Below are 27,483 nucleotides of genomic sequence, written 5' to 3' on the forward strand. Positions count from 1 at the left end.
TTGGTTTTAATGACTGCGGCTGAACTCTCGTATCCTAGCCGTGCACATTCTCCTCCATCTAATAATATAAAACAAGATGTCCTTCTTTCAGCTTTGTCATTGTCGTCCATCAGTCTTGTCTGGTAAAGATCCTAAATCATGCAGCAGCACTCCTCAGGAAGGTGGACAAGTGTAGTGTAGGCACTGTCTTTAGCATATTTGTTGCATCTTCTGACTGTTGTGTCAACAAAATGCTGTTTTCGGTTCACCTTCCTCGTAAATTAGCCTCTTTCAAGTTTCTAGTTTAAGTTGTTTGTGATTGTAATGCCTAAGTATTTACTTGAATTGAAAACTTTTAAATTTGTGTTATTTATCACATAAGATAAAGTCCACCCCAAGTTTGTATCCCCTTTCACGTAGAAGGGATATTCATGTGAAATCGGATGAATCTTTCCGAAACACCCTATACACGAAATGGTGAACTACGATCTCTTAGCATAGATTAATGTGATATTCATTTCGTCCCGCCATAAGGGAAGGGAGCAACTAGAAATGATTTACCGTCTGTAATCGTCTGGCTCATTATCAGCCTTGGATAAATACCGTAAGGCTTTCGCTTCTAGGTATCACAATGTAATTCAGGCGAAGAAATCTTTGTTCATTTCAACACTACTCTGCAGGTGATCCAAAACGGCAGTTGGGGAAACTCTTGTTATAATCAGAAAGTGAGTTCGAATGTTTATGCAGAATACCTATGTAGAAATATTTTATTAATAAATTTTGTTTCTTCTTTTCTGTATAGGATGTTCCTACTGTATTATATAAAACAAATCAGAAATCCTTTCAATATCCTGTCCATGGTGATTGAGTGGCTGTTGGTGCTTAAATCGTAGTGCTAACGTCCCACAACAGGCAGAATGTAGTACAGGTTCTGAGATTTCTAAATCGCTACGTTAAAAATCGGATGACATTGTTAGATACAGCTGTTACCGTGGAAATAGGAAGCAAAAGAAAGAGAAACCGAAACTTTACTTTTTCCTTTAGTGATGAACTGCATATAAATACTGCATATTCCTTAAAAGAAAATGAACCAATATATTTGAAATTGAGTATTGACTAACGGTAATATTAATAACTTGTTGAAACTGAACACTGGACCCCCTTGTGACGTAATGCGATAACAAACCCTTGAATAAAAACTGTAGCGGCTGGGATTTTATGCAGAGCCACTATGGCAAAAGTCCACTAGATGGATCTATTTGTATTCTGTAAGACTGATTGTGAGTTATCTAAATGATACAGACGAAAGTACTTTCGCTCCGATATTTTTTTTAAAAAACTTTGTAATTATTACTGTGTGAAGGTTAATGTTTATTAATGTATTGTAAACTATCCTTTACAGAAGGCGTGGAAATAGATTGAAATATCTTGAGTTGATGTAACGGACTGAAATATATGTGTATTGATTACGTTTCCACTGGTGGTGACTGGTACCACATAGATTTCGACACGGGAACTTTTGAAGTTTTGAGGTGTGCGTGTAGTTATATGGTGTGTAATGGATAAACGGCGTGAAGAGTTGTTCTACTGGCGTACTGGAATAGTGTGATCACAGCGGTACGATCAAGAGGAAAGGTCAGAATCTTAATCACTGTGTAAAACAAAGTCGCCTCCAACACCGCAGACTTAACGGTATGCCCTGTTCATTTATTACTGGACTATATGTGCACCACTTGCGTATCATTTCATAAACAGTATCCTTTTCTATATTCTTTGTGCTCTCTCTCCCTCAACGGTGCTTCAAAAGTGAATAATAACTACTAGTCTCTTGATTCAGACTTTGTATTTTTTCATTGTTATGAACTAAAATAGGCCATTTTCAGTTTATCTGCCCAGAGATGTATAATATGCGAAGCTATCTACGTACGAGCGGAAAGTGTGGCAGATAATGAAAGCGAGAGAGAGAGAGAGAGACAGAGAGAGACAGAGAGAGAGAGAGAGAGACGTGGGTACACTATAAACAGGTACTGTGCAATCAACATATAATTACAGTGATGCTATTATTGCAATAAGTGGCGTTGAAAGACATCAGTGAATTTAAATTGGAAGCAACTAGTGCTTTGTAGAAGAGACTGTGGAATGTTCCATAGTATTAGTGCTGTTGACTTACATTTACGCTTCAGATACTCTGTTTCCAAAATGTCAGTACGATAGTTTATTCTGCTCAGAGAAATGCTTATTGTAGTGGTGTTTAATGATGGCAATAGTTCACAGAAGAATCAGTTGATGTGAACGAAGATGTACTTTTACTATGCAAGGCATACATCTTATGAAACAGAATCGCTTTTTGTTAATACCTTATTTACCTGATATGCAAGAACTGGTAATTATATTTCATTTAAGCTGCGTAATAGTGGACTACCTAATGATTTTGTGGACTTACAAATTTGGTGGTTTGATAAGACTTTGATAGTTTGAGGTCTCTGACATTAGTACAGTTGTTCATTATGGCACAAAAGTGCTTATTATTATTATTATTATTATTATTATTATTATTATTTTCGATTATTCGCATTTAAAGAGAATGTTTGAACTTGAATCCCTTCATGTTTTTTCTGAGCCCAAATTTTCTTCATGTGTTCACTGTGTTGTTTCTTTCGCTCCGCTGTCCATTTGCATCCTGGTCTCTTCTGTGTTGTGGTGTCAAATTTATGTTTTTTGATGATGTTCCTGAATTCAGTTCTATTTTCACCATCGTTTACTATTATGTGTGATTGTCTGAGGTCCTCTTCAACTTCTTTTATCCATTTTGTTTTTCCCCTGCCTGAGTTAATGACTTTAAGAATTCGCTTTGAAATTCTGTTTTCATTCATCCAGTGGATATTTCCGTAGAACTGCATTCTTCTTTTCCTTATTGTATCCGTAATCTTGTCTGTGTATTTATATAATTCTGATGTTGGTCTCTTCGTCCAGATTCCTTGCTCATGTATCGAGCCAAAAATTTTCGTGAGAATTTTCCTTTCTTGTTTCTCTATTTCTTTGATTTTAGTTTGCCCACCTATTTGTGTTGTTTCAGATGCATACAGTGCCTCCGGAAGTACGACAGTGTTGTAGTGCCTCAATTTTGCGTTAATGAATATGGACTTTTTGTTATAATAGTTCCACGTGAGTTTATATGCTTTCTATTATTATTATTTTTATTATTATTATTATTATTATTACCATTACCAATCACTGACATTAACTACAATTACTGAAGTTAATAATTAATCAGATTAGTTAATAATGAATCACTGGGAGTAAAAGAAATATCCAACCCATCTAGGTTTTACACCAATCATTACGTTTAAACCGACTGAATGTCATTCGATGTCTACATATTTCATTATTCTTGAATATTTTTATTTTAGATTACTGTGAAAGGAGAAAGACACTGCTTGCGGTATTACAGCTTTCCTGCACAATCGGTCGCTTAGGGTATGAAAACTGTTTTAGGGACACGCCCTTGCGTCAGCAACCACAACCTTTTGTGCGTACCCGTGAAGGCACACACGTCACACAGGAAGCAGAACGTCACGGCCGGCGTGGCCACTGCGTTGGCCAGTCCACTTCTTCGGCCCAGAACCTTCGCTTTTATGGCTGCACAACAGTAGCTTTGAGATGCCGGGTTAGATTGCACGGACGAATGCAGCGGCTTCTGTTCCGGCTACTGCAGAAGGAGCCTTGGAAAAGCCGCACTTTTACTTCGAACACTTGGCGGTTACGAAGATAAAGAGAAAAGAGCTCCGTTATTATCGTATCATTGGCATCGATCGATCAATACTAAGTCCTTGATCTGAACGGTCTAATGAAGGGAAAGCTAAAATTTAGATAGAATGTTCCCTACAACATGCGTGTATCGCAAATGTACGTCTCTTCACTAAAGTCAAAAATTATTAGAAAAATTACCAGTTACTTTCTGAGGTGAAATCTCCAACAGCTTTCATGTATAAAAACCATATTGAACACAGTATCAGTCCACAAACGAGCTCCAGAGCGCCGTTACTCATAAACTATAACAGATTTTTCTACGACATGACGAATCTAAGCCACAAGCAGCTGATTTGTGTACATCGATACTCATTGTGCTTGAAGTCGCTATACGACCTCCGCCACACGCTGGATTCCTTTGATCGCCTCCCATTGTATTCGGTAAATGATGCTAAAATAAATGGGACTTATTCTCCTTACGCTTCTTCACAGACCAAATTTTTACTAATTTTATCATTTATCGTACGTTATAGTAGTAGAGGGCGAAAAATTGGTTGTTTCTCGCCTCATTTTTGAGGGCTGCATCTCCAAATGACGAACTTCTCTTGATGTGTGTGATGCACTCTCCTCTTGAACGTTTTTGATTGCAGCTGTAGCGTTCTGGTGTTGACTGACTGAACTGGTCGGTGTGGTCATTTCGACTTGGGAATAAACAAACCTAGCTGAAAAGGCGATCAGGTATATAAAAACGATGGGAGTCATTCATAATCTAATGAAACCTCTGGTTCGGGAGCTTACTACACTACTGGCCATTAAAGATGACGTGCTACAGACGCGAATTTTAACCGACAGGAAGAAGATGCTGTGATATGCAACTGATTAGCTTTTCAGAGCATTCACACAAGGTTGGCGCCGGTGGCGACATCTACAACGTGCTTACATGAGGAAAGTTTCCAATAGATTTCTCATACACAAACAGCAGTTGACCGGTGTTGCCTGGTGAAACGTTGTTGTAATGCCTCGTGTAAGGAGGAGAAATGCGTAACATCACGTTTCCAACTTTGATAAAGGTCGGATTGTAGCCTATCGCGATTGCATTTATCGTATCGCGACATTGCTGCTCGCGTTGGTCGAGATCCATTGACTGTTAGCAGAATATGGAATCGGTGGGTTCAGGAGGTTAATGCGGAACGCCGTGCTGGATCCCAACGGCCTCGTATCACTAGCAGTCGAGATGACAGGCATCTTATCCGCATGGCTGAAACGGATCGTGCAGCCACGTCACGATCCCTGAGTCAACAGATGGGGACGTTTGCAAGACAACAACCATCTGCACGAACAGTTCGACGACATTTGCAGCAGCATGGACTATCAGCTCGGAGACCATGGCTGCGGTTACCCTTGACTCTGCATCACAGACAGGAGTGCCTCCGATGGTGTACTCAACGACAAACATGGGTGCACGAATGGCAAAACGTCATTTTTTCGCATGAATCCAAGTTCTGTTTACAGCATCATGATGGTCGCATCCGTGTTTGGCGACATCGCGGTGAACTCACATTGGCAGTGTGTATTCGTCATCGCCATACTGGCGCATCACCCGGCGTGATGGTATGGGGTGCCATTGGTTACACGTCTCAGTCACCTCTTGTTCGCATCGACGGCACTTTGAACAGTGACGTTACATTTCAGATGTGTTACGACCCGTGGCTATACCTTTCATGCGATCCTTAAAAAACCCTACATTTAAGCAGGATAATGCACGACCGCATGTTGCAGGTCTTGTACGGGCCTTTCTGGATACAGAAAATGTTCGTCTGCTGCCCTGGCCAGCACATTCTCCAGATCTCTCTCCAATTGAAAACGTCTGGTCAATGGTGGCCGAGCAACTGGCGTGTCACAATACGCCAGTCACTACTCTTGATGAACTGTGGTATCGTGTTGAAGCTGCATGGACAGCTGTACGTGTACACGCCATCCAAGCTCTGTTTGACTCAATGCCCAGGCGTATGAAGGCCGTTATTACGGCCAGAGGTGGTTGTTCTGGGTACTGATTTCTCAAGATCTATGCACCCAAATTGGGCGAAAATGTAATCACATGTCATTTCTATTATAATATATTTGTCCAATGAATACCCGTTTATCGTCTGCGTTTCTTCATGGTGTAGCAATTTTAATCGCCTGTAGTGTAGATACGCCTTTGTAAGACCTTAGCGAGATTTTTGCTGTGCTATGGCAATGAAGTCTGAACAATAATTGCAGAAACTGCGAAAAGACTAAGTCTGTGAAATGAAATTCCAGAGATGAACAGCTGGTTACACCAAATGGGATCACAAAGGGGACGAAGAAGTATTGTAGGAGATTACAGTAGAACACATCATACAATATACATGATGTCCGAGAAAGACCGGTCAGTATTCAGGGATATAACAGGAATGATCATTCAAAATAAAGAAGTATAGCAAACACAGTCTCTAAAATGTATTCCTCAAGAGCTAGGAGCACTTCTTCGTCTTCGATACTGCAAAACAAACCTCTTCTACCGAAAGCTCTTTGCTTACCGTATTTTGGGAGGAGGTAGTATGGATCAAAACAAGAAAAAAGTAGTCTAGTTTACATGGGCTCTAAAATGCATACGTTAAGAACTATGAGCAGTTGATCAGTACAAGAGATGTGTTCCACAGTAGCGAAGATGAACAAGTGTTCATAGCTCTTAAGGTATACCCTCTGGAGCCGATGTTTCCTGCACCTTTTTTTTTTCTTTTGATCCGTACTACGATCTCTCAAAATATGGAAAGCGAAAAAGCTTGCAATAAAGATATTTGTTTCACAGTAGGAAGATGAAGACATGCTCATAGCTCTTAAGGTATGCACTGTAGAGCCGCTGTTTACTGGAATTTTTTGCTTCGAATGACCGTTACTATGATATCTTTGATTACTGGCCACTCCTTCTGGGAGACTCTGTATGCATAACTACCAAAACAGCTGAAGAAAACGTCTACAATGGGTGAACTCAAAAGGGATCCTAATATCTGTGGTACACTACGCCAATGGTGTAAGATCGGTAGCTTGACGAACGTGGCAGGAGAACTTCTCGAGGAGGCCGTAGCAGGCGAAGACGCCTAAGGAAGAAGAAGAAGGATCGATATAACAAACTTCAAGAACTGATAAAACTACGGATTTGCTAATGATTCTTCCCGAATAATGCACATGAAGTGTCGTCATCTGGCGCAACAGTCCATTTTATGGCGTAGAATACCGAGTTTTTTGCTATCAAAACTTCACTTCTCAATTTACTAGCTAATAGTGCGCGAGGTTAAAACGACGTTTACTGTCTTAGTCCTAACAGGACCCGTCTGAGAGATACAAGCATGGTCTTTGTTACTGACAAAATCAGCAACCAGTCGTACAAAATGAATGTTTTGTCTTTAGCAGTTTCAAGCACCTAGTCCCTTCTTCGGAAGATTAGAATTATCGCATTATTAGCGAGTGTCAAAAATATGCAGTCCTCGCTGGGAATATATTCCTTACTAAAATTAATGTGACTGTAGATTTTGACAGTCTTCAGTTCGTTTTTCCAGTACATGTGGATGGTTCTTTTCGTCTCGCTCTTCGTTAAATTTAACCATCTTCAGCGACTTCATACCGCGTCTGTGCTGAGCGTCTGCTCACTCATGCTGCATGTCTGCATCTTGTGCTGCACCGAAGACGATGTCATTCCTCTCACTTTCTCTGATTTAATGACTTGCAATAATCAGTTTATGGACAATCAGTAATACAAACATGATACTGGTAGGGAATGTAAGGAAGAAATTTTTAAGTTTTAAAGCCAGATAAAACACTGTATACGTGAGCAAAATGTACACGCTCATTTCAGATTTATTATTCCGCAGCGTGCACGTTTATTCCAGTTTTCAGCCAGCAACCCCTGAAACTGCAAATGGGCCTCATCGTTCATTTATGTTTCTAGCTTCCCGCTGCCATTCGGTTGAACAGGTGAACTTCCCGTACTCAGGTAGTTCACAAAAACATAATTTTCAGCCAGTCACCTTTCAATACTATTATAAGACGATTGGCACTTCTCATCCGGCCCTTCTTCCGCTAGTTAATCGTGTCCTTCAACGCTCTCCAAGTCCGTAATTGTGGTTTTCGAATGTTCGTCGCTTTCAACAACGGAACAATCTACAATTTGCATTACAGTATGGTACACTAAAATTATGTGTCAACAGTTTCGAATTCGTTTCCCTTCAATTGCAACACCTTGTGATCGAAGGTCGTCATTTTCGGTCCAGCGCAAGACGTAGATATTACGGAGTATCAGTGTGCAGGATCCCTAGGAAAGAAGCAGTATGAAGTTGCTGAAGGTGAATAAAGTACTAAATTTAACATCATGCCAGACGCAAAGAACCATCTACAAGTACAGGAATAACAAGCTCGAAGTCTCACAATAGCGCATTAATTTTAATAATGATTGTATCGCCAACTACAGTAATATGCTGCACATTTTTGACGCTCGCTAATAATGCAATAATTTTTGTCTTCTGAAGAAGAGCGCTGGGTGTCTGAAACAGGTAAAGGTGGTTGAAGTACTTAATATGGTCGTTGTCTGGGACGCTATTAAGGTCACCCATTTCACGATAAGCAATACCTCTGTTCCGGAAAGCCTCACTCCAGATTATTTTAAGGTTATGTGTGAGTCAAATACAGCATAGTAGATCGACTAGTTCTTGTTCGGATCTTTCCTAGACCTCCTCGCCTCCTGTCACAGAAGCATTATACCGGACTCTCCTGGCGAGGTTACGGGAGCCTATTATGGTTCAAATGGCTCTCAGCACTATGGGACTTAACATCTGTGATCATCAGTCCCCTAGAACTTAGAACTACTTAAACCTAACTAACCTAAGGACATCACACACATCCATGCCCGAGGCAGGATTCGAACCTGCGACCGTAGCAGTCGTGCGGTTCCGGACTGAGCGCCTAGAGCCGCGAGACCACCGCGGCCGGCGAGCCTGTTATGACGAAGCTTATCCTGCACAATACGCAGTAACACATGCTGCTCCTTTAGGCTATAAAACTTTGCGTCAAACCGCTCCCCTCCCACCCCCCTCTCGTCCTCATTCTTTTGACACGGCGACCGGCGACTTATTTGTATTTCCTAGGATGAGGAAACCATCTGTGGCAGACATTTCTAGGATGGTGATTTTCCAAGCGGACTGTTTCTTGCAAAGCCAAAATTTCATATGTGTACAATAAAGAGCCCCACCAAGTTATCAGACGTCGCAGTAAAGGTGAATATGTAGAGAAGCAGTGACACCTAGTTTCATGGTCACAGCTTGATTTTTTTCAAGGTGATAATCAGAACTTCATGACTACGCCTCGCACGAAGAAGAGCCTCCATGTAGGCAACACATGTTTTAGAATAAATCACGATGACCTGACGGTATGTTGAACCTCTCTCGTGCTCTCGGGTGTGTTCAGCGCTGTTGTATTTCGATCGATTGCTCCGCAAGAGGCGGCACGCAGCTCCGGAGGCGGGATGCAGTCGACGCAACGCTCTCTTGTCGCCCACTAACATCACGCACACGCCCCTGCGCGGTCGACTTGTATAATTTATAAGTGTCAGCGCTGGATGCTTGGCGCGCCAGGCGGGAGTTGACTGTAGCACGGGAGAGCAATTAGCGGCTCTCACGACAGACGAGCGCCCGCCGCTGACATCCGCCGGCTGCCCACCTCTTACAAAGCTCGCCGGATCTCCGTGTTATGGCGTTCGTGGGCTTGGTGAATCAGTTAGCTGCGATTTTCTTTTTTGAGCATGACGGCCACAAAAAGAACGAGACTACTGCTGTAGTACAGTGGGACCAAACAGTTTCTGAAAAGCATTAATTTTTGTATGAATACGTCCTTTAGGTACGGGAAAAGAACAGCTCCAACAGGTGCCTTCCTTGTTGGCACAAGCTGAACCGAAAAAATGTGGATGTCAGTTACCTTGAAAATAATGTTAGGTAAAGTAAACCAACCATCATCTTGTAGGCCCTTTAAAAATATAGTGTTTCATGGGAATTGGTTATCTTAAATAGAACGTTCATGATATATGCCAATTACTTTATCCTGGTAGTTATGGAATAAGATCTACAGTTTAACCCACTCGCGAGACAACGGTCCAGTTTCATATTTCCCACAGCCAAAGGGACACTTTTTCTCCAGAAGGAGTCAAGTGGATGGAGTTTTTCTCTTGTGGATTCATGTTCTGAACGAAATCTCGTTAGTACTCGCTAACAACTGGGAGGGGGGGGGGGGGCGAAGGGAAGTCACCAAAAATAACTAAATAAAAAATAAAAATATCAGAAGAATGGTATTGTGTAAAGCCTATTCAGTCCATTCGAGGGTTTTTCAAGATAAAGAAAAGGAGTGTCCAAATGACAGCACTGTCGCAATTGGACCGTTCTCTTATTCATTTGTGAACATAACGAAACCGTCGCTACAAAAGCACTGAGGTAGTGATCCTCTTGACATGCAGAAGCCTTATTCTTCGACCTCCACAGCGATCGCTGTCCCTCCGGACTGGAACTGACACCAATCGCGCCACCAGGCTGTTGGTCCCACACAGTGGCCACGTCCTGCGCAGACCTTACTAACTGAAAGTACCGCAGCACAACAGTTCCTCGCTCTCGGCTCTGCCCAGAACTCGCTTGTTCGTCTCCGTGCAGCAACCGACTACTCCAATACCTCGTCTGCCGCGTGAAACCGACTCCTGGTAACGTGAGCTTCTCCACCGCTTCCACCGTAGCGTCGGCACTGGCCTCCGGAAGAAGTTGCGCTGATTCCCCTTTTTGCAACTGACTGAATCCCGCCGCTCGTACATAGGACCAGCTCACTCGATTATGGTGGCTCTCGCAACAATCACGCACCCGTGCCAGCCGCCTTCTGGCGACTCCAGCAAGACAGTTTCCTCAAAATAACCCTCTGGAGCTGGGGAAAACGTCGTGTTGTGCAAGACGGCACATGAGACACAGAAAAGCCTCCGACCCTAATTAAGACTGCTTGGAAAGTGTAGTATTGCCGAGAAGAGACCGAGGCCTTTCTATAAATGTGAATCAGTGGTGCAATACATCGCGTAATTAGTATCACAGCCGCACATCGTTAGGAGTAGGATGATTCCAGCCGCAGACGTTTACACGACGCCGAGGAGTGGCCGATTACCATCTAGAATACCTAGGGTTAACATCCCATATTAACTAATTTCTTGTTTAAGAGGCTCACGTGATTTGTTTCTCACATTATTAGACGTATCTCTCTGATATCATAATTGCTGTAAGTCTTTTTTACACTTTTGTATGCCAAATGTACTACAAACAAGTTTTGCCTCGTACCGCGTACCTCGGACATTGTGTTCGGGAACAACTCGTTTCTAAACTTTTGGCACTTGTCTAGATGCTCAACAGAGAGCAGAGTTTCTATATACAGGGTTATTAGTAAGTGCCCCTGATGTCTCAGAAGACGGAAGATCAAACCGTACAAGACATACAGAAAATAGAAACATCTCAATAGCTACAGCATCCCTCCCATTTCTTGAGTCACATTGCAAGTGCTCAATATGGGCAATGTTTTTGCAGTTCCTTGAAGCCACTGTTGCTTGTTGATCTGAAAGGCATGCTTTGGAAACATCTTCTTTGGACTGCCTACCTGCATGCGCGAACTAATTCAGTCCGACAGTATGGAGCGGATGATAGGCCTACACGGTCTGACACGTCTGCCCCTTGGCGGTGCGCTCTGCAACTGCGCTATGGCGCGTATTACGAATAGAAACTTGGAGAGACGCTCTATCCACTGATTTGTTGCACTTTATGTGTCTTGTAGTTATTCCAAAGTCGTCCTCTGAAACCCCCAGAACTACTTATGGTAAACCCTGTAGTTAATATTAAGATAAAACAGCCAGAGATCGCGCAGAATTTCATACACTGTCACTGGTTTTGCATGCCAGATGTGAGCATCACCAGACTATAACATTAGGGGATTAAAAGCACTGCTCGGTATCACAGTAAAACATAGATGAGTTCATGTTAGACTGTGGTAAAAGTAAACTGCCCCCACAGGTTTTGGCCGGCACCTCGAACACACCGACCGTCGTGTCATCCTCCGCAAGCGGTGTCATTGGATGCAGTATGGTGGGTAGGGGGACAACTCACCTTTTTCCCGTGAGTTTTAAGTTTTCTTGACTTACAGCCACCAATACTTCCCCATGTAGTTCCTAACTGTCATCAAGAGGCCTGTTCCAGTGTTCTCACAAAAGAGAAATCCCTGGTAGTACTGGGAATTGAAGCTTGGTCCTCCATTTGGCAGTCAGTGGCTGTTTGTCATAATATCAGTTATACCTGTTGCTGTGTCCTCGAGCTTTCTTGAGAGGAAAACTTTTATTCTGTAGGTTTTTTGATGTTGACAAGAGCAGTAACTCGTATTTATTGTAGAAAATAAGCTATACACGACATCCAGCTGTGGTTGCACAGCGACGTCGTGACAGCAGTGCATATCCGGCTGGAACGGCGGCAGCGACTGTTCACGTTCTCGGCAGGCAGACCCCGTGATGTCCGACGCGCGTGCGCCGTGCACTGGTGCAGCTGGGAAGAACGCCGGCGAGTGGTGCACCGGAGCGATTGGCCTCCCGGGAACGAGTGAGAGGGCCGCTGCTCGGCTGGGAAAATAGGCCGGGAGCCCGTCGCGGTCCTTGGACACGCCCTGGCCGCAAGGCCGGCCGCGCACGCGGACCTCGCCGCGCCAACGGCGTCTCTCCTGGCGCGCTTTCTAGACCGCAAAGTACGCCCCACTGTCCACTGGTAGTTAAACGCATCAGTTACTTCCAAACATGTCAGTGAAGCTCTAGCAAACACTGCCGATAAGGTCTCAGGCCCAAATATTAGTCAGCACATAAAGAGCACAGTTGCACGCCCTGCAGATGATGTTGAAATGGTACTGGGCGGCCATGTGGCCATGTACTAGTGACCTAACTGATAGGTAAAGGCGTTTGTATTTGCCAGTCACTTGAAAGGAATGGCAGTGTATAGTACACACCACATATCCATATAACTGATTCGCCTAAGGGCAATCAATCCACAACTTTCAGCACGAATGCACGTTTATTTTCGACCTCCGACGGGGGTCTAAAATTTCCAAGCTTGGAGGACATGGACGGGAACTGCCGATAGGTGACGCCAGGTGGGAGTGTGGGTCAGCCTGGGAGCGTACCAGGATACTCCGCTCATTTGCGCTGAATGCTGTGTCGTGGTAGCGCAGTGGTTAACGCAACTACCTGGTAAGCAGGAGCTGCCGGGTTCGAATCCTAGTCGGGTACACGTTTTTCACTGGTCGTCGTTGATTCAGCGTAAAGTCCCGATGCAGTTGATGTCATTAGTAATTCCCTTTCCTTGCCTTCCTCCCCCCCCCCCCCCTCGCCCGTTTACCTTCAGTTTACATAATAAACTTCTGATGTTCTCAAAGAAGTCGGATGTTGTCTGTTTCCAATACATCGAATGCACTGACGGCCCAGTAAACAGTTTAACCAGCAGTGTGTGAAGGGTATACTTCGGGCAGAAGGTGATTCTGTGATGTTTTAGTGGTGTTTTTCGAAATATGATGTGGACCCTTCATTCATGTTACCGTGAAAATGAACCAGTATGTTTACGGCAATATTCCCGTGTGACCAAGACTTCACATTTCTTCTCCTTCATCATAGTGATTATGCTGTGGACTCTCCCCTCTTCCAAGACGACAACAGCGCTGTACACATACGTTCCTGTTTTATGAAAGCTCCAGCACCCAATCGGTTCTCGTGTACAGCGCTAAATCACCCAGTTTCAACGTAATAAAAAATCTATGGCTACATGGAAAAATTGAAACGTGACAGTCAACACCCCTGCAGTCTTTGGCTTCAGCTCGATAAGGTACTCCTGAAGAAACGTGAGGAATCTCTTCCTCTATGAATCGAGTGCATAGCTGCAAGCAGGCGAACTGCTGTGAACAGCTACGCGCAAATACATCTCACGTGCCATGTCACGTTATCCGCACAACACTTTCACATTACAGCTACTAATAAATGTTTCTCTAAAAGACTGTCATTATTTGGATCAGGCTGGACGACATCTTCCTGCGCATATCATTCTTTTTATGAGGGAAAATAGTTGCAACAAACGTTGATCCAAGCAAAGCCATAAATTACGCTACATTTCATCGTTATTTGATAATTACATTTACAGCACTACAGTACAAGCGTACTGTGATATAACACAGGCTCATTAGTACAGTAGAATTTTGAAAAGCGTTGTAGTACGGAGTGCTAAAAGAAAGAACGCTGAGGCGACAGAAGCCACGGGATAGCGATATGCACATATGTTGAGATGGCGGTAGTATCGCCTACACAAGGTATAAAACGGCAGTGCATTGGCGGATCACACATTTGTACTCAGGTGAATCATATGAAAAGGTTTCAGACGTGATTATGGCCACACTACGGGAGTTAACAGACGTTGAATGTGGAATGGTAGTTGGAGCTAGACACATGGGTCATTAGATTTCGGAAATCGTAGGGGAATTTGTCACGAGATCCGCGATGTCAAGAGTGCGGAGAATACCAATTTTCAGGCATTACCTCTCACCACGTACAACACTGTGGCCGACGGCCTTCACTTAACGACCGAGAGCAGCAGAGTTTGCGTAGAGGCGTCACTGCTAACAGACGAGCAACACTGCGTGAAATAACAGAAGAAATACATGTGGGACGTACGTCGAACGACAGTGCGGCGAAATTTGGCGACATCGCCTGCACCGCCTCCCCTGGGCTCGTGGCCATATCGGTTAGACCCTAGATGAATGGAAAACTGGTCCAGATGAGTTCCGATTTAAGTTGGTAAGAGCTGATGATAGGATTAGAATGTGGCAGAGACCCCACGAAGCTGTAGAGCGAAGTTTTCAAAAGGGCGTTGTCCAACAAAACGTTGTGCAAGCTGGTGATGGCTACACAATGGTGTTGGCTGTGTTTGCATAGAATGGACTGGATCCTCTGGTCCAGCTGAATCGATCATTGATTGTAAATGTTTATGTTCGGCTGCTTGGGGACCGTTTGCAGCCATTCATAGACTTCATGATCCCAAACAACGACGGAATTTTTGTGATGTCATTGCGCCATATCATCGGGTCACAACCTATTGCGATTGGTCTGAAGAATATTCTGGACAATTCGGGCAAATGATTTGGCCACCCATCGGACATTTATGGGATACAATCGAGAGATCAGTTCGTGCACATGCTGCACCGGCAACACTTTCGCAGTTATAGACGGCTATATAGGCAGCATGGCTCTTTATTTCTCCAGGGGACTCCCAGCGACATGTTGAGTCCATATGATGGCGAAGTGGTGCACTACGCTGAGTAAAAGGAGGTACGACTTTTGTTAACTCAGTGTATTTTGTCTGGAAAATGTGATAAGGTGCAAGAATTTACGAAAAAAACGAAAAGAGTGAAGATTTATACACATCTTTTTATCTGGAAGAAGATGCAGTGCAGAAAGACAGCCCGCATCTCGTGGTCGTGCGGTAGCGTTCTCGCTTCCCACGCCCGGGTTCCCGGGTTCGATTCCCGGCGGGGTCAGGGATTTTCTCTGCCTCGTGATGGCTGGGTGTTGTGTGATGTCCTTAGGTTAGTTAGGTTTAAGTAGTTCTAAGTTCTAGGGGACTGATGACCATAGATGTTAAGTCCCATAGTGCTCAGAGCCATTTTTGCAGAAAGACGTTAGAAAGCTATTTATTTCCTGTAATATCCTACCTGGCCCATGAATGCTCTACTTTCATTATGTATATTAACGATGAAGAGGTATTACACCCATTTAAGTGAGTCGTTGCGTCAGTAGGGAAAACTGAGCCCCATACACGTTTTCCATCTTTAAGTTACAGCTGTGCATGTCCTTTTATTTTTGTAAAGAAGGTGATTGCGTCCCTAATGGTTACCAACACGTAAAGAGAGCTACGCTTCCACTAAGCCACAGTACTGTGAAACTTGTAAAATATGTCACTATATGCAGCTTCTGCGTGTCGCTTTTGAACTGCCCGTGGCAGACCCTGTGGCGTCCTACAAAATTAACGCAGTAGCCCACAGTCTACAAGATGCGGCCGAGTTGGCACGCAGGTAGCTTACAATGTGCTCCCGCAGAGTGTACGAGCTGGAAGCTCTTGCGGGTACATGTGGGATGAACTGGAACAGGCCGCAATAGCCAACACATTACTTATTCGCGTAGGCTGCATTCTTTCGTAATAGGTTACCTTTAATGTCGCGGTAAGATCGTTAATAATGTGTGTCTATCCATGGCTATGGCATGATTAAAGCAACGGTACTTACATGCACAGTAGTAGATGCTGGCCTAGATTGCGCGATAATGTATTCTCATTACTGTCACTGAAGAGCAACAAATTACTCATATAATTATCTGCTACCACATCATTACGTTCATATTTGGAGAATATATAGCTGTAATAACAAGTGGTACAGTGTAGTGACAATAGCGAATATTAAAAAATATGCGCCCATATCTGGAGTAATTGCGCTTACATTGAGACAGCAGATAAAAAAATAACGTAAAAAAAGTGAAGCAAAAATATTTTCTACTTGTCTCCTACTTCTTTCTTGATAGCCCATTTCAAGCAAGACGAGTGAGGTGGCGCAGTGGTTAGCACACTGGACTCGCATTCGCGAGGACGACGGTCCAAAGCCGCATCCACATTTAGGTTTTCCATTATTTCCCTAAATCACTTCAGGCAAATGCCGGCATATTTCCTTCGAAAGGCCACGGTCGGCTTCTTTCCCAGTCCTTCCCTAACCCGGTAGGACCGGTGACCTCGCTGTTTGGTCCTCTCCCCCAAATCAACCAACCAACCAAGTTTCTTGAGCCACTTACATCTGCTATCTGATCTCCTTGACTAATGCCATTGTTGGCCAGAGTGCCGAATGATTTGCACCAAGTGATTTCGTATTATCAGCCAACAAAGATAAAATTGGTAGTTCTCCAAAAGTTTCTCTTGGATAATTGATAAGTTACCAAGACTCCGCTCACAATAATATGCAAACTCATGGATAACTTAAGTGAATGGTTTCAAAACCATGTTATTAATAAATACTACCACTTGACCGGACTCATCCTGTAAGGAGAGTGGAAAAAAGTATCACGTGCGATTAGAGAATACTAACAATATTCTGTAATTAAAGTGAAATTTACTTACGAGCCGTATTTTGTGGCACATTTGCCTTTTCCTCCGTTAGCGGTGCGTGTGAAAATTGATTTGATAGCGAAATATGAGAGAGGTTGCGATCAGGGCGATCGCACGAAATGGTTTTTTTTTTTTATGAAGACAACCGTTTCAACAGTCTTAGCTGTCGTCTGCAGATCTTAAATATTCTTTTGTTGTAAAACATGTTAATTTTACGCTGACCTCATGCACAAGATGTAAAGTGGATAAAACTCGGCACATTATAAACGTTTGTCATCATTAAAATATTTAAAAACACACAGGAACTTTTCCAAAAGAAGATGGCCTTTTGGACGATATGCTGTGTGGTTTTAAAGATCAGGTGGATGCAACGATTTTGGATTGTCTAAAGAGGTTTTATGTTAGAACTGCAGGTTGTTCCCCACGTGGAGGAACAGTAGAGTAGCGCTGGGAGGATCGATGCTCGATATAGCCTCAGCTGAGGTCACGGCTCGCCAGTGGTGGGTAGAGTTGATGAAAGAGGTGAACCAACTTAATTGTTACTGTCTGGATCTTTGCTTTGAATCAGAGTTTGCTGTCGAGTACTACTCCCAGGTATTTTGACTTGAGTTGTCCGCGGTAGTTCTACATTGTGTAAAACCAGTCTGTCAGATAGACTGGGATCACGCCGTGTGAACATTATGACTCCTGTGTTCTCTGCATTAGCCGGATGAGATTCTCTGCTGCCCATCGTTTGATGACGGCAACTTGGCGTTGTAGTCCTCTGATGGTCGTGGTAAGCTGGCGGCTGTTGGTGAGCAGTGCGATATCGCCCACGACCTGGGCCGGCAGCACTCGAGGCAGCAGGGACGTGCCGTTGACGTAAATTAGGACAAGCGTTGGTGGTAGGACAAACCTTTATAGCAGCTCTAGGAAATTCACACTGGACCGTTGACACTCAATATTTATCATGATGTGTCAGTCGTTGAGGAAACTGTCAGTAACCCGAAGAAAGTATCTGGGTATGACGTGGAGTTATGAAAGTTTGACCATAGCTATATACGGTCAGACATTGTCGTAGGCCTGCTCCACATCCAGAAAGGCCGCAGCTTTGAAAAGCTGAGGTTGTAGGCTACATATTCTGTCACCATCGAAAGTTGCAGATCTGTACGTACTGTCACTGTTTCCTCCCGATACGGCTGGTAAGTTAGTCTGTCTATGGCTGAGATATAAGAGTAGTTTGGATTTGTGCGTCATGCAACCGTCCACCGAGTGTCTAGCAACTCGTGCCGTGCAAGCCGAGCTGCGCGCACGCGTATATTTAGACCACGCTAGGAGAGGCGGCGATGCTGCCCACATCCGTCTTAACGGTAACAACCGGAACACTCTCCTTGAAGAGGTGTTTACGTAATGGTCGTGTCCAAGGTTGGCGCCCAATAGTACCACTGAGTGAACGGTATCACGCATCTTAAGCGCCGCCCACCTATTAAATTCATCACACGGGCTGCATCTGGCGGTCCTCTCTCTCCAAAGAACGAGAGTGCTTTAATTTTACTTCATTTAACCATTTCCACTGCACAAAGAGGCCAAAAATGTATGGCCTTCCGTCGAGACTGCAGTTTCGAGGGGATTGGACTAACATCCGTGTCTGAATTTTCTTCTCGTCAGTAATCAGGTTTTCGCTTACGTCAGCTCCCAGAGCATGCTGGAACAACTTTTGAAAAGAAGCGAGGTCTTGTGTTTGTTTTATTTTTGGTTTTGGCCTACCTCAGCTGCCACATCCACAGCATGAGTCACAGAGAACCCTAAAAACCGGATCTAAAGTGATGATTGGAGGATACACTGACGGAGGCAGCAGTTGAGGATCTTCCCGCAATTACAAATGCATAGAATGCTTTTTGTATAGACGGTCGATTACATTTCTCATTTCTGAACCAAAAAGACAACATTGACGAGATCGGTATTTTACAAATCTAAAAACAACAGAGATTCGCCATAACTGTCTTTTTGTGGCTCTGTTATATTTCATGACATTAGTTAATGATATCTACTGCTCGCACACCCAGCATCTATTGTACCTCGTAATTTGCTTTTCTGCTCTACTGGCAGATACATTGACAAGCTATGTTAAATGTTCTCGGTGCATTTGTCGCATTAATCTCAGATGAAAATGAGAGCTTTTGACAATACAAACCATTGGCACCCCAGGAAAGCAACCGACTGTCGAAGAAGTAACAGAATGCCGTAGGCCTGACATGAAATCAGGTCACCATAAGTCCAAATCCAAGTCTCCTCAAGCAACACAAAAACATCAGATGACGGTTATTCCGTCCTTTCCAGCCATATGGAGTAAAACTGGCGAATCTTAAACAGAACGGGATTAAAGCTTTTTCTGGCGCCTCAGAAAATCGAAAAGATTTACCTCTTGTGAACGATAGATATGGCACCAGAATCCAAGAAGTTTACAATATTCATATGAATATGGCGGTAATTACAGGGAACTCTCCATTCGAACCGTTTCCCAGCTCTCACTGAACATCAGCGGCACAAAAGAACAGAAATCTACAAAATTCTTATGTTGCCTTACACCGCCTAATGAATAACTACAAAATCTTCTTTGAGGAACGCGGCAACTTACGAAAGTTGAAACTACCGGGATTTAGTCGTCAAAGAATGTGTGGAAATGAGGACGCATGTGAGCAATATTAATAGTTACAGAGTTCGAGCTCTTCAATGCATATGATCACATACATCATACCAATTTTTCAAATTTTTGCTGTCTCTGAGACCGAGTACATTGAAGTCCTTTATGACAGGGAAGACTTGTACGAAGACGTGGTAGAAAAAAAGTCGATATAGAAGAAATAGGGAACCCAGTATTAGAATCAGAATATAAAAGAGTTTTGGAAGACTTACGATCGAATGAGGCATAAGGGACAGATAACATTCCATCAGGATTTTTAAAATCATAGGGGGAACTGGTAAAAAGGCGACTTTTCAGGTTGGTGTGTAGAATGAATGAGTCTGGCGATATTTGACTTTCGGAAAAAAACATCATCCACACAATTTCGAAGACTGCAAGAGCCGACTACTCCGAGAATTATTGCCCAATCACCTTAACAGCTCATACACCAAATTTACTTACATAAATAATATATAGACAAACGGAAAGAAAACTGATGATGTGTTAGATGACGATCAGTTTGGCTTTAGGGAAGGGAAAGGCACCAGAGCCAACTCTGACATTGCGTTTGATAGAAGAAGCAAGACTAAAGAAAAATCGTGATACGTTCATAGGATTTGTCGACGTGCAAAAAGTGTTCCACGGTGTCAAATGGTGCAAGATGTTCGAATTACCGAGAAAAATAGGGGTAAGCTATAGGCAAATGTGGGTAATATACAATATGTATAAGCGCCAAGAGGGAATAATAAGAGGTGAAGAGTGGAAGACTGAGAACGAAGTGCTCGGATTAAAAAGGATGTAAGACAAGGACGTCGGTTTTCTCTCCTACCGTTCAAGCTGTACACTGAGGAAGCAATGACGGGAATAAAAGAAAGGTTCAAGGGTGAGATTAAAATTCAAGACGAAAGAATACCAGTTATAAAGATTAGCTGATGACGTTGCTATCTCAAGTTAAAGTGAAGCAGAATTACAGCATTTATTGAATGGAATGAACTGTCTAGTGAGTACAGAATATGGACTGAGAGTAAATCGAAGAAAGACGAAGGTAATGGAAACGAGCTGAAATGAGAACAGCCAGGAACTTCACGTCGGGACTGGTGATCACGAAGAAAATGAAGTTAAGGAATTCTGCTATCTAGGCAGCAAAATGACTGACGGAACAAGGAAGACATAAAAAGCAGACTAACACTGGCGAAAAGGGCATTCTTGGCCAAGAGAAGTCTACTACTATCAAACACAGCCCTTAATCCGAGGAAGCAGTTCCTGAGAATGTACGTTTGGAGCACAGTATTGTGTCATAGTGAAACATGGACTGTGGGAAAACCGGAAAAGAGAATAGAAGCATTTGTGCTTCTACAGAAAAGTGTTGGACGTTAGGGGGACAGGTAAGTTAAGGAATGAGGAGGTTCTTCGCAGAATCGGCGAGGAAAGGAATATACGGAAAACACTGACAAAAAGAAGGGATAGGATGGTAGAACATCTGTTAAGACATCAGCGAATGACGTGCATGGTACTTGAGGAGCTGTAGAGTGTAAAAGCTTTAGAGGAAAGCAGAGAGTGGAATACATTCAGCAAGTAATTGAGGAGCTAGGTCGTCAGTGCTACTCTCAGAGTAAGAGGTTGACACAGGAGTGGAATACGTGGCGGGCCGCTTCAGATCAGTCTGAATAATGTTAACTCAGAAGACTGCTCAGGAATATGTCCCATATTATACAGGCCGGGAACTGCTTTCCAAGAGAGGTATAAACACTTGAAGGTTTCAGTTATTAAAAGTATTCATGAGAACACTCGAGACAAGTGTAATATTCTGTCTGTACTAGTGTTACAGTTCCACGCTCAAGGACAGCGAGCCGGAGCACCATCTTGTTGTACCACACAAGGCACGTCTTGCAGCAGGGGAGGCAGGATCACCTGCGGGAAGTGCAGATATGACTCGCCTGTGAGGCGTTGTGGGAGGATGAGTGGTTACACGTGGCGGGCGTCAATAGTACCCTCCTACACTTGGAGGCTCTTGACCAATGTTAAAGCTTTACAGCTGAGCTTTTTGCTCTCTATCAGGCTGTTCAGTGTATCCGCAGCCATCGTCATTCTCCGTATGCCATCTGCTCTGATTCTTTGAGCGCCATTCAGTGTCTCCGTGACCCATATTCGGACCACCCTCTCGTGCAACGAATTCAACGGTCCCTTCAGTCACTAGCTGATACCGGCGCTCGTGTCCTTTTTTTTGTGGATTCCTGGCCACGTTGGTGTGCCTGTCAACGAAGCTGCTGATGCTGCTGTCCTCCTGCCTCGGACAGCTTCCTTTTGTGTCCCATCTAGTGATGTTAGTGGGGTTCTTTGTCGGCGCGTTTCATTATTGTGGCATGAGGCTTGGTCCTCTCTCCATGAAAATACGCTTAGGACCATCAAGCCGATCCCGACGGCTTGGACGATCTCTTCACGCCCTTCCCGACGACAGGAGGTCAGTTTGGCCAGGTTGCGGATTGGGCATTGCAGATTTAGCCACCGCTACCTGTTATCCGGTGACCCCGCCCCGCAGTGCCCCTGTGGTCATCCATTGACGGTGCGCCATGTTTTATTGTCCTGTCCCCGTTTTATCCACTCTCGTGTTGTCCTGTGTCTGCCGTCTACCTTACAGGAACTTTTAGGTGATGACGCTCGAGCAGCTGCTCGTGTCCTTAGTTTTAATACATTGACGGACTTGTCGTAAGAGATCTAACTCTTTTATTTTGTTTATCTGCGGCTTTGTAGGTACTTCCTAATGTTGCCCCCTTGCGTTTTTCTACGCTATTAGTGCACTAACGTTTGTGACTGGGCGCTAATGACCTTAGTAGTTGAGCGCCCTAAACAAAACAAAACAAAAAAAAACTTGGAGGCTGAACCGGTGCTGCTTGGTCGCTGCCACCACACCACGCGGAATCTCCGCAGGCCACAGGTGGGCGTTGTGAATGTTGACTATATACACCGTCGTAAAGGCAGCCTCATCTCTGAATAGGGTGGACGACAGAAATCCCAGACTGTGGTGGCCCATGCGACGAACCAGCCACAAAACAGTCGCTGCAGAGGCGTCCGTAGGTAATAGGGCCTGCACACGTTGTAACAGGTAATAGCAGTAGTTGTGGAGAATGTTCCATACGGTCGCTTGGCTTACCCCAAGCTGTCGGGCCACCTGCCTAGTGCTGATACCGAGGTTAGTGCGAAATATATTTTCTCTCAGCCTTCAAGTGTGGGTACATCTCTCGGAAAGCATTTCCGGCCAAATGTCCGTATCCTTATCACTCCTTATCCTCAGCGACCGTTCCCTGCAGTTTTTCTCCGTTTAGCAAAATAGTCCTGTATATTGTGACGGAAAGATAACGCTTCTTCATCATGGGTCTTTCCCCGCCCACTGACGTAGGATCGATGTATTGGAAATACCCTACTGTCAATGTGATCAAGTAACAATTGCTGATGTTTATATTATTTCAATGTAAGCGTTGTGAGAAAAACAGTCACATTTTTAAAGGAACTCTCGAAACTTGGTCCCTGCCAGCCACTTTGCGCTATCTCAGGTATTGAACATATTACCAGAGGTGGATATGATATCATAACCAAGCTTACAGCACAAGATATGAAAATCTAAAAGGAATGATGGCCACTGAACTTAATTCACGAACTGAATCAAATGTTTTGATACAAACAAGTAGTTTGATGTCAACTGTGCCTAATAGTTTAAGTGAATACAAACGCTGAAGTCATAGGATACAAGTATGCACATACAGGGTGTTACAAAAAGGTACGGCCAAACTTTCAGGAAACATTCCTCACACACAAAGAAAGAAAATATTTAATGTGGGCATGTGTCCGGAAACGCTTACTTTCCATGTTAGAGCTCATTTTATTACTTCTCTTCAGATCACATTAATCATGTAATGGAAACACACAGCAACAGAACGTACCAGCGTGACTTCAAAAACTTTGTTACAGGAAATGTTCAAAATGTCCTCCGTTAGCAAGGATACACGCATCCACCCTCCGTCGCATGGAATCCCTAATGCGCTGATGCAGCCCTGGAGAATGGTGTATTGTATCACAGCCGTCCACAATACGAACACGAAGACTCTCTACATTTGGTACCGGGGTTGCGTAGACGAGAGCTTTCAAATGCCCCCATAAATTAAAGTCAAGAGGGTTAAGGTCAGGAGAGCGTGGAGGCCATGGAATTGGTCCGCCTCTACCAATCCATCGGTCACCGAATCTGTTGTTGAGAAGCGTACGAACACTTCGACTGAAATGTGCAGGAACTCCATCGCGCTTGAACCACATGTTGTGCCGTACTTGTAAAGGCACATGTTCTAGCAGCACAGGTAGAGTATCCCGTATGAAATCATGATAACGTGCTCCATTGAGCGTAGGTGGACGAAACTAAAATGAGCTCTAACACGGAAATTAAGCGTTTCCGGACACATGTCCACATAACATCTTTTCTTTATTTGTGAGTGAGGAATGTTTTCTGAAAGTTTGGCCGTACCTTTTTATAACACCCTGTATACAGATGGCGGTAGTATCGCGTGCACGAGGTATAAAAGGTCAGCGCATTGTCTGAGCTGTCATTTGTACTCAGGTGATTCATGTGGAAAGGTGTCCGACGCGATTAAGGCAGCACGACGGAAAGTAACATACACTGGACGCGGAATGGTAGTTGCAGCTGGACGGATGGGACGTTTCAGTTCGGAAATCGTTAGGGCATTCAGTATTCCTAAATCCACAATGTCAAGAGGGCGCCGAGAATACCAAATTTCAGGCATTTCCTCTCATCAAGGACAACGCTCTGGTGGACAGCCTTCACTTAACGACAGAGAGCAGCGGCTTTTGCGTAGGGTTGTTACCGTTAAAAGGCAAGCAACTCTGCGTGGAATAACTGCAGAAATCAGTATGGGACTCACGATGACAGTATCCGTTATGACAGTCCGGCGGAATCTGGCGTTAATGGTCCTTGGGAGCAGACGACCGACGCGAGCGCCTTTGCTAACAGCACGACATCGCCTGCAACGCCTCTGGTGAGACCCTAGACGACTGGAAAACCGTGGCCCGGTCAGGTAAGTCTCGATTTCAGTTGGTAAGAGCTGATGGTAGTGTACGAATACGACGCAGACCCTACGAAACCATGGACCGAAGTTGTGAACAAGGCGCTGTGCAAGCTGGTGGTGGGTCCATAATGGTGTGGGCTGTGTTTACATGGAATGAACCGATCTTTGACTTGAAATAGTTATGTACCGCTACTTGGAGACCATCTGCAGCCATTGGTTTGAAGAAAATTCTGGACAATACGAGTGAATGATTTGGCCCCACAGATCGCCTGACATGTATCCCATCGAACATTTGTCGGACATAATCGAGAAGTCAGTTCGTGCACAAAATCCTGTCCGTCAACACTTTCGCAATTACGGGCGACTATAGAGGCAGCATGGCTCACTATTTCTTCAGGGGACTTAGAAAGATTTGTTGAGTACATTCCAAATTCAAGATGCTGCAATAGGGCGGGAAAAAGAAGATCCGACACTATATTGGAAGGTATCAAAAATGGTTCAAATGGTTCTGAGCACAATGGGACTTAACTTCTGAGGTCATCAGTCCCCTAGAACTTAGAACTACTTAAACCTAACTAACCTAAGGACATCACACACATCCATGCCCGAGGCAGGATTCGAACCTGCGACCGTAGCGGTCGCGCAGTTCCGGACTGAAGCGCCTAGAACCATTCGGCCACTCCGGCCGGCTAGAATGTATCCCATGGCTTTTTTCACCTCAGCGTCAAACATATTCAGTCACAAGATAAATTTGCAAATGTGCGCCCTAAAATGTGTGTATGATGGTCAGATGCTATCTTGCTATGTTTTTCAATCCTTTTAAATTTTAATGGCTAAAACATATGTATGCTAGAAGCCAACAATAGATAAATAAAAATGAAATAAAATAAGGACGGTGCTAGTGACATTCATCGTTGGTGCAGAGTAATCTCTGATCGCAATGGTGACAACTACAACTTTGCAATTCCGTTATTTCTTCGACAGTCAGTTGTGTTCCTGACAAAGACAGATTAGAGATAGTCGACAGCTCGGATTTTCATCGAGAATCAACGCAACAAATTCTCCGAGAACATCGACTGGAACGAATCCATCACGAAAGACTTAGTGATTAGATTGGTAGGCTTTTAACTAAAAGAAAAATCATCCTGGATCAAATACGTTAACTTTGGGATTCACTGCCCGAGAGTGATTTCGCTGGCTCTGAATGTATGTATAACAGTGAATCTATTACTACTGAGAATGTCATGTCATGTGACAGAATCACCCCTTCTTTGCAGCCAATTTTGTTGCACTTGCAGAAGTGCGCAGAAGTAAACAGAAAGTGGAAACCGTATCCTGCCAGCTGCGGCCCCGTATAGAAACGAGTAGCTTTTAATGCAAAGTTGCCTTGTACCAGTTCACCTTGTTGACGATAACTTTTCTCCCTGTCTTCCTGGCACCTTTTCAACGCGTCTGCTATAAGGACAGTACGACTCAGTACTGTAATTAACTGAGACAGTTCGGTGTTTAAACCACAAGGTAAATGTGATACAGATGACTCTTCTGTTTGCTTGCGTAATTTACCTTTTCAGGAGAATTTTGGGATCCTTTCCACAAATGCTGGAGTCATTCTCTAGTTTACATTTCTTTGTAACTCAAGTCGATTTAGATGTACACGCTCCTTCCACCACTTGCTTTCGTTCCGTATTTTGCTTTACTAAATGCTTTTCCTTCTCTTCAACTGAAAATGTAGAATATTCATTTATTTAAGCGCTGCTTTTTTTTTCTCTTTTGAGCTTTGTGGCATGTTGTTTTTGGCTAAATGTTCACATTCCTAGAATGTCTTAGAAGCAAATTACTAGGGCAGACAAATTTGCATGGATGAAGCAACTACTTGCGTCCATTGAAAAAACATGGGAAAATTAAAGACGTAATGGCCGAAATCTGTCTTCCCTAGCGAAAGTCAAGTTTTTTGTCTTGAATTATGGACATATTTTCTTTTTTGAAGGATGGAACACCAGATTTTAGCGTCTCGTTGACATCACATGGTTCGCAATCGATCCCATGCTTTCCACAGTAGCCATTCTCACATTCACCTGAAGTGACGTAAGGAAGCAATGGCAATACTAAATTTGGATCGCAAGACGTGGTTTGTTCACCAGCCCTCACAACTGTGTATACAATCCCTTAACCACTGCCGGCCGGTGTGGCCGAGCTATTCTAGGCGCTACAGTCCGGAACCGCCCGACCGCTACGGTCGCAGGTTCGAATCCTGCCTCGGGAATGGATGTGTGTGATGTCCTTAGGTTAGTTAGGTTTAAGTAGTTCTAAGTTCTAGGGGACTAATGACCTCGGAAGTTAAGTCCCCTAGTGCTCAGAGCCATTCTGAACCTTAACCACTGTGCATGGATATGTATTTTCTTTTTCTTTTCGCACAAGTGCTGAATGCGGAACAATTTGCATTGCAGACGGTTTGAGTGGACTGTCGGACCATAACTGCATTTGAATTTTAAAGAGGCAATTTTCCTGCAGGAAAACGATAATAATTTAGGTATTGTCACATTATCCCCACCTGCAAATGACGAAATTAAAATCGATTACAGACTTTCTCTAATTTTTACCACGCACCTTTTAGGTACTCGACGAATGAAATTTCTCCACAAATAGCATCACAGACTGGTATTTTGGAATACTGTGATATTTGCTGACTACATACCTGGCAATTATATATGGATGACTGTACGCTATAAGCTGGTCAATCGACTGAAACCAGTCCAGAAGGGACCTACTCCCA

The 27,483-nt window shown here is 43.8% G+C and overlaps 1 protein-coding gene across 1 annotated transcript in view; it reads right to left on the bottom strand.

Moving 5' to 3' along the window:
- Positions 1–27,483, bottom strand: part of LOC126262364 (chorion peroxidase-like) — a 260,243-nt gene that overhangs the window by 189,688 nt on the left and 43,072 nt on the right. The gene's annotated exons all lie outside the window — the stretch shown is intronic.

This window comes from Schistocerca nitens, chromosome 1, assembly GCF_023898315.1.
Source record: "Schistocerca nitens isolate TAMUIC-IGC-003100 chromosome 1, iqSchNite1.1, whole genome shotgun sequence".
Classification (NCBI taxonomy): Eukaryota; Metazoa; Arthropoda; class Insecta; order Orthoptera; family Acrididae; genus Schistocerca; species Schistocerca nitens.